The sequence below is a fragment of the Equus caballus genome, chromosome 5 (assembly GCF_041296265.1).
Source record: "Equus caballus isolate H_3958 breed thoroughbred chromosome 5, TB-T2T, whole genome shotgun sequence".
In the NCBI taxonomy this organism is placed as follows: Eukaryota; Metazoa; Chordata; class Mammalia; order Perissodactyla; family Equidae; genus Equus; species Equus caballus.
This window is the reverse complement of record NC_091688.1, coordinates 76437054-76450786: the sequence shown is the minus strand read 5'-3', so window position 1 is coordinate 76450786 and position 13733 is coordinate 76437054. Positions and strand designations below refer to the sequence as shown.

The 13733-nt window shown below is 43.5% G+C and overlaps 1 long non-coding RNA gene and 1 pseudogene across 1 annotated transcript in view; both read left to right on the top strand.

The window, feature by feature from the left end:
• The window catches only part of LOC138924334 (uncharacterized), a 28478-nt gene that overhangs the window by 6656 nt on the left and 8089 nt on the right, over nt 1-13733 (top strand). The gene's annotated exons all lie outside the window — the stretch shown is intronic.
• LOC100058789 (poly(rC)-binding protein 1-like) lies at nt 7451-8865 on the top strand (annotated as a pseudogene).

The window sequence follows — 13733 nt, the reverse complement described above, 5'->3', positions numbered from 1 at the left end:
GAGCTGAGTGTTCCAGAGGGCACACTCCTTTCAGAAGCAACCTCAGTTTCTTCACCTGTAAAGTAGGGATAATAATACCTTCATTATAATATGAAGCAGAGAACATTATATTAAATAAAATAAAATGAGATAACATGGGGTGTTAAGAGAGACAGACCTAGGTTCAAATCCTACTCTGCCTCTCATTAGCTGTATGAACTTGGCAGATCACTCAATTTCCCAGAGCGTGGGCGGCCTCATCTAAAAAGCGGGGGTAAGAGTAGCTACCTCACAGAATTATTTAAAAAGCTTCTGGCTCGTAGTAGGAACTTGACAAATGTTAGTTCCTCTCTTACCTTTGTGTCTTTTCAGCCTTCTCTGTTTGCCGTGGGTGGGTTCCAGAGTCACAGCCTTTGCCACATGATTATTACAGTTTGGACAGTTGGAGTTTATAAACTGAGGCAACAATTCGAGAATGGGAAGGACTCAGCCCAATCCAGCTGAAATACAATCTCTGAGAGGAACCAGGCAGGTGCACACAAAGCCTTTTGTATGGCTGTTGAGACGAAGAGTAGCTCAGCTGTGTGTGTATGTGTATGTGTAAATATTGATCTCCTGAAACTCCCTTTTGTTATTTGGTGTCAGGAAACTTGTTGTGTGTTTCTGAGTAGTGTCTCCAAGCTGAGGGTACTTGAGAAGGGTATAAGCATGGCAGTGGGGCCCCCGATCTTTGGTTCTGGCTTTAATGGCATTGGGATAAATATGCTAGGGGACATCCTAAGCCAGTAGGCACACATGACCAGTAGATAGAATTTTTGTTGTAATTTTTGTTTACACCAGGTGGAAATTCTTGACTAAGACTGAGAAACAGCTGTGCCTTCTGGACAAGGCAGCAAACCCAGTTGTTATAGGTATGGTGTGTTGGAAAGAAAGTGTGGTAGAAAGAACATGGGGATTGGGCAGACAGAACTGGGTGAATCTCAACTCTGCTACTTACCAGTTATATGATCTTGAATTTCTCTGAGCCCTAGGTTAATCATCTTAATTAAATTAAGATTGGGATAATAATTAATTAAAGTTGGAAAAATAACATCTAGAATTAAATGACGTGAAATTAATTTCATGTATGTGAAAGTGCCTTATGTGTAGGTCTTTACTTTTGACTAAAATAGTTATAAAATGACACAAACATCATTTTGAAGACTATTTAAAGGTCTATCTTAATTAAAATAAACAAATTCCTAGGTCTTAAAGTCCTCTTGAGATTTCAAGTATCTTTATCTCAGATCAGAATGGATGGTAGCAATGCCCACCAGCTGGGCCAGTTCCAAACTCCTGTCCCCAGGCATCACAGGCAGCAGAAAGGCAATCATCATTGAGTTATCCTGACCTCTTAGCCTCAGCACCCAGACATATGGGTACTTGACTGGGTTTCACTAAAGCCAACCACTCAGCTCCTCATGTTAATGAACTGTCATGACTTTTTAGTTCTTTAGATCAGAATAGTATCCTTGATGGCCATCTCTTTAAGCTTCAATCATGGTATGGAAAGTTGATTACAAATGATCAACTTTCTAGAAACTTGTTAATTATAAATATTTTTGATACCTGTGTTGAAACTTACCCTTCAATTAATGATATTAGATTGATGTTTCTTAGATTTTTTACATATTGACTACGTACTCACAAATGTCATTAGACCACACACACACACACACACACACGCAAATGACGTTTAAATGTTTATGGCCTAGAAACTGATAGACAAGTTGACATGGAAAATATAGCTGCTTTAAATGGAATCATCTTCTAATGGTTGTTGGCAGCATCTGAACGTGATTATTTTTCCATTTTCTTTTCTGGTCCTCATTGGTGTCCTGTCACATGGTCTATAGTTAATGAGGCTTAGTCTCAGCAAATACCAGTCAGGAATCAGTTGGCAAAGGGGCAATCTGCTAAGCATAAGCCAAAAAAATTACTTGAGGAGTGTTCAGGAAACAAATGTCCCAGCTTAGAGTCTAGTGGCTGGGTGGCTAGAGCTGAGCTGTTAGCACTCTGGCCAGGGGGCTGAAAGTAGGCCCAGCCCACCCATACAGAGGCCTCCTATTCATTTCGGCTCTGCTTATCTGAGTAGCTGCTTGGTGCAGGGCACCAGAAAAAAGAAGCCCAAGACATGGTTCTTGCTTTCTGAGATGGTAGAGTATGAAACAAAACAGTACTTTCTGCAGTGTTGTGCAAATTTGGGAGAGAGAAAACTGTTGCTGTGGAAGAGGCATGAGAAAACAGGAGAGATGCTGGGCTCTGAAGGCTTGTAGGGTCTGGCTCCTGAGGGGGCATTGGTGGTGAGCACTGACGTAGGGTGAACATCACCTAGCCTTCTGTGCTGTTAGCCAGTGTCGGTTGGCCTGAGTTTCTTTCCATGCTCAGAATCACCGGGTTACAAGAAGGCAGTTTCTGCAGAAATCCAGCTCAATCGATTAGGCAGTTCCAAGAAATGAGTGGGCAGCCTTGGTTGGAATGTCACTGTTGTAGCCACCACAAAATATTTATCAATGTATCCATCCCCACTGGCTGCAGGAAACTAGACTACATTAATCAGGGTAGATTCCATTCTCTGAGATGATATAATTGGCATTTTAGGCCAATTATAGAGCTGGCATTTTAGGCCAATGAGAGCTGACATGGCCTGTACCCAAATTCCTCCTGGGCCTTTGTTAACCAAATGAGCACAGGCTCTGTCTTGTCAGGAGCTGCTGTAGCCCCGACTAGAATAGACATGGATCTGCTCCAGGCTCTAGCCCCCAGCAGAGCCTGTGTCCTCCAGAATCCAGAAGTCCATCAGTGGACCTGGAGCCCCAAGGCTTTCATGCTTACACAACCAGCACCCTTGTTGCCCTGAGTTTTGGGCTACAAAACGTCCAAAGGAGAAGAGTCCAGGAGCACTCAGTCTTGACCTTCCCAGCAGTCTCTCTTCTTAGGAGACTGGCTCTGTCAGAACCAACTCTGAGCTTTGCGGCCCCTGGCAACAGAAGGCTACTGGGGGATTATCCAAGGATTAGGAGGCTTTGCTGAGCAAGCATGTATGGGGACTTTCTGCCAGAGTGATTTTTCTGAAACAGGTCTGATCACGCCACCCCTCTATGGCTCCACATCTCCTGCAGCTGTATTTGGAAAAGTGTCGCCCAACCATCCTCTGCATCAAACTCACCCAGTGAAGGGAGTGGTTGTGAAAATACAGATTCCTGGCTCCACTCCCTGACCTGTTGAATCTGAATTCCTGCGTGTGGGGTTCAGGAACCTACCATTAGAACAAGCTCCTCCACTGATTCTTGTGTTCACTAAAGTCTGAGAACCAAAGTACATTATAGGATGAAGTCCAAACTGCTTAGCCTGGCGTACGAGGCCCGCCAGGATGCGGCTCTGCCTGTCTCTATTTTCTCATCTGCCCTGGAAGCACCTGCCCACCCCACAGCTCCCACTTATACCCACACTGATGTCCCTCACAGGGGTCTTATCCCCCAGGGTCACTTACCAGGGTCTCTCTCACCCCCATACTGCTTCCACTGCTTCAAGCACCCTCCCCTTTCCCCTCACTCCCTTCCCCTTGTTAGTCTTTACTCTTCTTAACAGTTAGCTCAGTCACCTCTCCTTTGGATTAGGGATGCCTCCTCTCCTTGCCTCTTAGGGGTACTCACACTGAATCCTAACCATTTGGGTACTTGTCTCTCTCCTTGGACTATGAGCTCCATGAGAATGGGGAATGTGTCTTGTCTTTGGTTTCCCAGTGCGTACTGTGCTTCCTGGCCCTTAGTGGAGGCTTAGAGGTAGTAGGGAATGAATCAAGTTCTCAAGTTAGAGGCTCCAGAGCCTTGGGCCTACTTAGGTTGAGTACATCTTGTTAATAAAATCAAATAGTGGCAGTGGTAGTTGTTTTTAAGTTGGTTTTTCAGGGACAACAAAGGGATTAATAAAGAAGAAATAAACCCAGGCTATAAGATTAACCGTGTATTAGAGGTTGTTAGGCATTATACATGCAAAAATTACGAGTGGAGGTACAAGCACAGTGTGGCCCTGTCCTAATTGTGTAAAACCATGCTCACAGGGCTGGAAGTTAGATGGAAGGGGTATTGGATGGGTGGGCCACAGCTGGGAGCCAGGGAACCTGGGGTCTGAAACTAAGAAAGAGGGCCAGGACCTCCAAGAAGAAAGGAGTCAGAGGTCTGGGTTAGCGTTGGCAGGTGTTCCAAGGGTCAGGACTCTGAAGATCAAGTAACCTCACCAGATCCTGAATGCAGCAATTGGGGTAGGGCCACGAACACCATCTTCATCAAGAGTCAGGAGCTGGATGAAAACTAGGCCAAGAACGATGAAGAGTTTGGAAAAGCCAGGGCTGGCTCTGCTCGCCAGGAGCTCTTGGAACAGCATGGAAGGCCTCTGTGATGAAGTTTCATAATGAAGACCTTGTTTTGGGCAGTCACCTGAAGGGTAGCTGTGGGCCCTGGTTGTGGTTCATGAGAAGATGACACCTAGGGGAGGATGGGCATCTGGGCACGGTGGTCAGGAATCCCTTGATAAAATTCTTAATACTCTCTCCTCTCTCTCTCTCCTTTTTAAAATGAACAACAGAAATTTATTTTTCATGGTTTTGGAGGCTGGAAATCCGAGATCAGAGTGTCAGCATGGTTGAGTTCTGGTGAAACTCTCTTTTGAGTTGCAGACTGCTGACTTCTCGTTGCATCCTCACGTGGCTGAGAGCGGAGAGAGGAAGCAACTTCTTTTGTTCTAGCCTCCTCTCTCTGACTCTGCTACTGACCACAGCTTTTGTGGTTTTAAAAAAGGCCCCCATACCTTTTCTTGCTGCAGCCAACTGTAAATGGCCCTTTCTTCATCTCTCACCCCCAAAAGGGAGTCAGTTCACGAAATCTTGGGCCTGTGAGTTTGCGTGTTTGAAACTTTCTTAACACTCCTAAAGGCTGTGGGTCTTTTTCCTTTGCAAGTGTCTCTGGTATGAGATGGAGGTTCCTAAACACCCACGGCCTGCTCTACCTCTGCATACCTTTTTCAACCTTGGCCTCACAGGAAGCTCATTAACCGAGTCTGTCCCCAGAACCCCAGGGAGTGTCAGCACCAGAGTGTTTATTCCAAATGTCTACCACTCATGCTTCTTTAGCTTTCTTAAATCTTTTTGTGTTTTTACTTCCAGTTTGGCCAGTATCTGCCATTTTTTTCACATCATCGAAAGGTTGAATGAAATAATATTTGTTCATTGGATTTCCCATGGAACCATGCTGTTGGGGGAGTATCATGAAGGCAAATTGTCCCTGTGTCCCCCAGCCTCTTTCCTGGGCCCTGGTGCCCCCTGCTTGGCTATGTGGCTGACCTCAGGCATGTGCCCACCTCCGGGTGATGTGCAGACCATCTCTGGTCTCTGTGTACAGAGTTTCAGCACCTTTTCAAACCCCTTCTCCATCCTATCCTGCTGTTCCAGTCCCAAGTTTGGTTTCTCATTACTGTTTTAAGCCCTGCCACGTATTCCATTCCTTCCAGCTCTTTGGTGGTAATTGTAGAAATACTGTGCTTTTGAGAAGAGGGTCTGACAAGTATATACATGTGGTTTTGGCCTTTGCTTGATACCAGTCTGTTTCTCTGCTGTTCTTTTTAATTAAAAGGGAGGAAGTTGTGAGTGTGCGCTCAAGACAGGACTGGGGCCGTCAAGACTTGAGCCTGATCCTGGCTCTGACGTTGAGGCTCCCTCTGGCCTTGGGCAAGTTTCTTAAATCTTCCCTTTTTTACTGGCTCTAATGAAGCATCTAGCTTGTTTCTTGGGGACAGGGTAAATACTATTTAAAAGGCTAATTATTGAAAAATGTCTTCTCAGATATTTTCTCATCTGCACGGCTGCATCCTTTGGCAGATTCCGAGCGACTTCCTACAAGGTCCACGGTCAGATACCCTAGTTTCTCTGCCTGAGCACTCTCAGTTAGCTGGCCCATTATTTCATGGAAATAGGAATATCAGTCATGGATATTCATTAATTGTAGCTATTTAAAAAACAACCCAAACTCCCATGCAAATTCAAGTAGAACGTGGTTATGAAAGTCAAGGCTTATTGTCAAAGAAAGATATGTGCATGTGTGTGTGTTCCTGCTGCAGGCTGTGTGCTGTGTTACATAACATCGGATCCTTGATCCCTGGATGTTATCTGAGGAGTAGCTGGTTGGATTTGGGGCTAACATGCCTTGGGAGCTCTTTGTAGCCTTGCTGGGAACTGGATGACTCTGTGGAGTTTCAATCCTGCTTGATAAACAATCTCTTTCTCTGGTCCATTTGCCGCAGCCCAGCTGGTTTTCAAGCAATCTTGCTTACTGTGTCTCCTAGAGAAAAAAGTCTGAATGGTTAGTGAGGAGCCACTGCTGAGCTTGTGGCAGCCCATCCCAGGATTGCAGAAAAGGTTCCTGGTGCTTCGAAGGGCATCCGCTCTTCTGTGCAGGGGTTTCCAGGCTTGCTCTGGTGAGGAACTTTAACATCTTAAGCAGTTAGTTGAGCTTTTTTGGAAGGAGCATGTGTATTACTTCCCCTTTGAGCCAGGCTCCTTCTTTGGGGCTGGCCCAGGGCCTGTTGCTGCCAGTGCACAGGGCCTAGGGGACTATTACCACATTCGATTAGTTTAGAAGGGCTTATTTTTAGCTGTTGGGTGAATCAAAAATGGTATTTCTGTAGAAATATACAACCAAGCTAGGCTGCTGTAACCAACATTCACACTAATTTGGGTCACCTAATGGTCTGGGAGGACCATGCTGCATTGCTGAGCAGCTCTGCTCCACATATACTGTCAGGGACCCAGAATCCTTCCATCTTGTGGCTCTGCCCTCCTGAGTCCTTGAGGTTGTTTCCATGGTTGAAGCTGGGTTACCACAAAACCAAGTTCCCGTGAGCAGAGTAGGGGAAGAGAGTATGGAGGGGTGTTCCTTCTCCAGTTACACATATCACTTCTGCTCCATTCTGCCAGACAGAACTTAGTGACAAGGCCACACATTACTACAAGGCTTGAGGAATACAGTCCCTCCCTGGGCAACTATGCATTACTCTGTTATTGTGGAAGAAGAGAATGGATGTAGTGCATAACCAGCAGCCTCTCTTAGCCTACTCTTTTAAATCATTCAGATACTAGATGAGTTCTGCATTTAAAGCCTGCCCTCAGGGTCAGCTGCATGGGTGTGAGACCTGTGAAGTTGCACAGATTCTACATTCAGAAGGGCCCTGTGCTTGATTTAGTGTTCTGTTCTTGCCATCTTGAAATTCTAAGTAACTGATTAACAAGGCACTCATGTTGTGCTTGTTTCATTTTGCGCTTGGCCCCCAAAATTGTGTAGCCAGTTCTGCCTGCCATTTCCCAAATTAGCATTTTCATTCCAACCAATGTAATATTTATTGAAAATCCGTTTTAAAGTAAGGCACCACGAAAGATCACATGAGGGATGCAAAGGTAAGTAAGATTCAATATCAGGGATCTTCCAATCCAGTAGGGTGATGAGAGAAGTGGAGTAAGTTATTGTTCAAAAGAGTTGCCCCCACACACTGCTGTGAATATTCATGGGAATGAAAGGCGACCTCTGATGGGTTGTGGTGTTGGCAGGGGGTGGCTGTGGTGGTGTCAGATATTAGCTCTGGATAGGATATTTTTTAATGAACTATTTCAAGCCAGCAGAAAGTACAGAGAGTAATCTTATAAATACCTACGCACCTACCATCTAGTGTTGTCAGTTCTGAGCATGTTGCCGTGCTTGCTTCAGACAGTTTTACGAAATTTAAATATTACACATACACTTGAGGCTCCTTCCTGTTTCTCCCTGATCTCAGTCCTCGTCTCCACCTAGAAACAATCACTTCCTGAATTCAGTGTTTATAATCCCTATGCATGTCATAGTATTTTTTACTGCATATACAGGTATCTATAAATAATCTTTAGTACTTTTACATGCTTTAAATTTTATAAAAATGGCATCATACTTTATTCATTCATTAAGTCAACAAATGCTTGTTGAGTAGCTACAATGGCAGGGCATGGTTTTAGGCACTGGGGGAGGGGGCTAAGGTGCTCAACTCCACTGAGTGGGTCATCCCCACTGTTTGTGTGTTGCAGTCTGTCATCAAGTGTGTCAAATAGATGTACCTGGTCATGTTGGAGATGCTCTTTCCGTCTCCGCAAGGGAGAGTCACACCATTCCATAGTAGCCCATGCCAGCCAGCTCTCCAGTCCTCTGTGTGGGCTGCCGAGATAGGTGCAGCAATGTTGCAGGCTACCCCCATGCCACCCATGACCCAGAGGGACCACTTCTAGATGCCTACTCAGTTCAAGGACGGCACACCATTTCTCTGCTCAATCAGGCCGAGCTGAACCAGGTGGCAAGACAACAGTCCCACTTTGCCATGATGCACAGCAGGACCAGATTTGCTGGAATTGACTCCAGCTCTCCACAGGTGAAAGGTGGTTGGGTGAGTTTGGATGTATGTAGTCAAACCACACATGAGCTCAGCATTCCAGATAACTTAATTGGCTGCATAACTGGGCACCAAGGCACCAACGTAAATGAGATCTGCCAGATGTCTGGGGCTGAGATCAAAATTGCCAATCCGGTGAAGACTCTTCTGGTAGGTGGGCTGCTATCATGGGTTCTGCGGCTAGTGTTAGTCTGGCTCAGGATCCATGCCAGTCTTTCCTCTGAGAAGGGCATGGGGCACAGCTAGACAGGGTAGGTTTACTCATAATCACTTTCTGCTGTTTTTCCGTAATCTGTGTAATTTCTGGTCAGTCATTCCAGGTTTTAAATAATTTGTACGTGTTCAGTTTCTAGACGACTTTATCATCTGCTAAGAATTAAAAAATCTCTGTTCAGCTGTTAAAGCTGGGATCCACATTTAGTTTTATAAGCTTTTCCCTGTTTTTAATTTTGATTTGGGTTTTTTGGCTCATGAATTTTTATTTGTTTGTCAATAAGAAATGTAAGAGTGAAGTGTTAATAAATTTCAGTTTAGTTCTGGAATGTCAAGAATTTAAAAATTAAAAGATGGATTGCTTAACAACAACAAACAAAAAGTAAAGAAATTAAACAAAAATTCCTGCCCCCGTGGAACTTGTATTCTAGAAGGGCAGTGAGACAATAAGCAAGAAGAGTAAGTAAAAACATATAGTATGTCAGATAATGGTAACTGCTACCATTAATAATGGTAATGGTTACTGCTAAGGATGTAAGAAAAAGCAGAGAAGGGTGTATGATGCTAGGATGGGTTTAGGGACAGTCGAAATTTAGATCAAGTGGCTGGGGAAGGCCCTGCTGTCTCTATTCTTCTGCCATTAAATATTGTTTTTAACCATTATGTTTTGAGATTTATCTGTTTTGAAACACATATTTCTAATTCATTCATTTCCACTGCTATATAACATCCATTGCATGAACAGGCCACAATTCATTTTTTCATTCTGTTGCTCAATATTCAGATTGTTTTTTGATATTTTGCTATTAGAAACAAGGCTACAAGGAGCTCACTTGAACACATCTCCATGTGCATATGTGCAAAGTTTCTCTAAGACAGACTTGATCCAGGAGGAGACTCGTTGGGCCGGTGGACTTGCATATCTTAAACTTCATTAAATACTGTCAAATTGCTATCCAGACTGGTCGTATCCATGTACACTGTCTCCAGAAAAGGGTTAACATAGCAGGGGGGAGCTGCTGTCTTTAGAAGGAACTGCTTCCAAGATTGGCCCTTGGCTGGCATCTGGGAACTTGGATTTCTGGAGTGTTCACATTGTTCTTTTACTGATAAGTGTGGCTTCCTGTGCCTAGACTGCAAACACTGTGGTTTATGCTGAACACCTGATTTCTTTCTGAGAGTCTGGAATTTTGGACCATGCTAATTAGAGTGTGCTTATGTGACACAATAAAAACCATTGATGCTGAGTCTCCAATGGACTTCCCAGGCCAGAAACATCACATATATGTTGTTGTGTTTTGTTTCTAGGGAATGGATGGACTCTGTGTGATCCCTCATGAGAGGGAGAAAGCCTAGAGGAGGCTGTGCATAGAGCCTCTCAGACTCTGCCCATGTCTTTTTCCCTTATGATCTATCCGTGCATTCCTCCTACATTGCTGTAATAAATCTTAGCCATGAGTACCACTATATCCTGAACTCTGTAAGTCCTCTTAGCCAGTCTCTGAACACAGGGATGGTTTGGGGACCACCATCACACACTCCCACCAGTGGGGAAGAGTTCTCATTGTCTCATGACCTTGCCAGATGTGGTAACTGTTATGGACTGGTTGTGACCCCTAAAATTCATATGTTGAAATCTAATCCCCCATGTGATAGTATCAGAAGGTGGGGTCTTTAGGAGGTGATTAGGTCATGAGGGTGGAGCCCTCATGAATGGGGTGAGTGCCCTTTAAGGAAGAAGCCAGAGAGCTAGATGGCTGTCTTTCCACTATGTGAGGATATAACAAAAAGTCAGCAATCTGCAACCCGGAAGAGTGCTCTCACCGGAACCTGACCATGTTGGCACCCTGACTTCCAGCCTCCAGAACTGTGAGAAATCAATTTCTGTTGTTGGTAAGCCACCCAGTCTATGGCACTTTGTTAGAGCAGCCCAGACTGACTAAGACAGTATTGTTCAACTTTCTAGTTTTTGCCAACCTGACAGGTGTGAAATGCTATCCTGTTGTTTGGTTTTTTATTTCCCTGATTACTAGTGAGGTTGAGCATCTTTTCATACATTTAGTGACCATTTGAATTTCCTCTTCTGTGAAGTGCCTGTTCATATTCTTTGCTCATTTTTCTTTTGGGTTGTTTGTCTTATCTTACTGAATCACAGGAGTTCTTTATATCTGGATGCTAATTCTTTGTTCATTATGTGCATTGAAAATAACTTCTCCTTGTCTGTGGTGTGTCTTTATTTTTTTATTTCTATTTTTTTGCTGAGAAAGATTCACTCTGAGCTAACATCCGTTGCCAAATTTCCTCTTTCTTTGCTTGAGGAAGATTATCCCTGAGCTAACATCTGTGCCAGTCCTTCTCCACTCCACATGTGGGTCACCACCACAGCATGGCTGACCAGTGGTATAGGTCTGCACCTGGGATCCAAACCTGTGAACCTGGGTCACTGAAGTGGAGTGTGTTGAACTCAACCAGTATGCCACGGGGCCACCCTGGTCTGTCTTTACGTTTTAGAGTGTGTTTTGTTTTATGGAAGTTTTTCATTTTAATGTGTTCAAATTAATGAGTCTTTTCCCCTATGGTGTCTGGATGTGTGTTTGTCATGTTGTGTGTCTTTTGAGAGGTTGTACTGAGTAGTGATTAAGACTAGGGCTCTGAACCAGACTATGTGGTTCAATCCCAGCCCTGCCACTTAACTGTTCAGTTTAGGTTAAGTTCTGCTCTCTGGTCCAACATTCACTCATCTGTAAAATGGAGATAATCACAGTTCTTGCTTATTAGGTAGTTGTAAGGATTATTGATTAAACATGTAAACTGCTTAAAACAGCACCTGGTGCGTAGTTGGTGTTCAGTAAGTGTTAGGAACCAACATTATTGTTTAAGAAAACTTTTCTTTTTTTTTTTTTAAAGATTTTATTATTTCCTTTTTCTCCCCAAAGCCCCCCGCTACATAGTTGTATATTCTTCGTTGTGGGTTCTTCTAGTTGTGGCATGTGGGACGCTGCCTCAGCGTGGTCTGATGAGCAGTGCCATGTCCGCGTCCAGGATTCGAACCAACGAAACACTGGGCTGCCTGCAGCGGAGCGCGCGAACTTAACCACTCGGCCACAGGGCCAGCCCCAAGAAAACTTTTCTTATCCCAACATGATAAAGACAGTAACATGTTTTCTTCCTAAATTTCTCAAGTTTCGCTTTTCAAAAGTGGTCTTTAGTTACTCTTCTTTTGCCTTTTCTGTTCCCCTGCTTTCCTGAACAAATTATTCTTAAAGCCATTAAGTGGCTGGAACAGGGTAGATGTCCATGTGGGGCCGAGTGGGGAGCCTCGGTGGCCCTGAGTAGGGTGTAAGAGCCTAAGGGAGGGGAGGAGGGCGTGCATGTAGGAAGGTGGGTTGGTGTGGAGAGTCAGATCCCAGCCCAGGTGAGAAGAGTATCCACGTGGTGGGGGTGGCCCAGTGTGGGGAGTCAGAGGCTGAGCAGGGAGAGAAAAGTGTGGATATCAGAGCCCTGGTGGTGCGAGGTGGGAGCCATGTGGGAGGGAGAAGAGTGGCAGAGATGGGAGATGAGTTACAGCTAGGGAAATTGATCAAATATGTAAATATGTATGTAAATCTTTAGAGAGAGTGGCAGCCGGATTGTCAGAGAAGGGAGTTAAAATATGTTCAGAGAGAAAACTAAAGTGAATCCTGTGTTGTTGGATTGGAATTGGAGGTATCAGTGTGAACTCAGGATTGTCAATAGATATGATTTACATAAATATATATGTCATATAGGAATAAATGTAGATGTAAATGGATACCTATTTATCTATCTACACCCACACACATATACATTCTTTAACTGTCCACTGAGAGAGTCTAGGTGTTGGCTTCTAAATAGTAGATTCCCTAAAAGGAACCAGGGCTCCCTGGGAAATGGTTCATTCCAGGTGGGGAAATGGCAAGATGAACTTGGAACGTCTTGTTGTGCCAGAAAGCAAGGAAGTGCTCAAAGAATGATGTGGAATGTGTCAAAAGGACACAGAAGCCAGCTTGATGGATTTCCACTAACTACATCAGGGACAAATCAAGCATTTAAAAAAATAATATAGTAAAGAATTAAATCCGTTGAATAAAATAGGAAACCATGAATCCATGCAGATGTAAATAAGTAAGGAATTATATTAAGCAGTTGATGAGGAAAGGGATAATTTACGTAGTTTCAAAAATATATCTCCACAAAATACTTATAAATTACAAAGGGAAAAAGAGTAATTTCACTGTAGAGAAGTCTGACAGATGCCCCTATAATCAAGTGATCAAAGTTAATATCATCAGTAACGGGTCAAATCAAATTCCGTGCCATGTAATAGGAAGCAATGGAAAGGACAGCATCATGTGTAAGATATTCCCGCCAAAGGTGCATAACCTGAACCTTGTTCCAGGGAAATAGCAGACAAGCCCACATTAGGGAACACTGCAAAACTACTGGATTATGATCTTCCAAAGACTGAGAGCTGTTCCAAACTGAAGGAGACCAAAAAGACAGGCCAACTAAATCTAACGTGGTTCTGAATTGGATCCTTTGGTATAAAGCACATTATTGGGATAGTGGTTGAATGGGGTCTGAGGATTGGACGGTAGTATCCATGTTAATTTACTGATGTTAATGGTTTATTGTGAACATGTAAGAGAATATATTTGTTTTTAAGAAATATACAAACTGTTCAGGGGTAACGAGGCACCAAACTAGCAGCTTTCTTTCAAAAGGTTCAAGAAAAAATTCTTTCTACTGCACTTGTAACTTTTGTAGATTTGTGATTATTTCATAATTTAAAAATTATTAAATAAAAATGACTTTTTTACTTTTTAAAGAGAGTAGTTTGATGCATTTGGAATTTTCGTGTGTGGTATGAGACAGAGAGAACAATATTTTTTTTTGTTTTCGTGTGACTAATCTGTTGTTAATGCTGAATATAAATTTTAATCATGAAAAACTAATCAGTTTGAATCTCAGAGAGTGGCGACAATTAAAATAACAAACACATGTAAACTTACCTTATAATT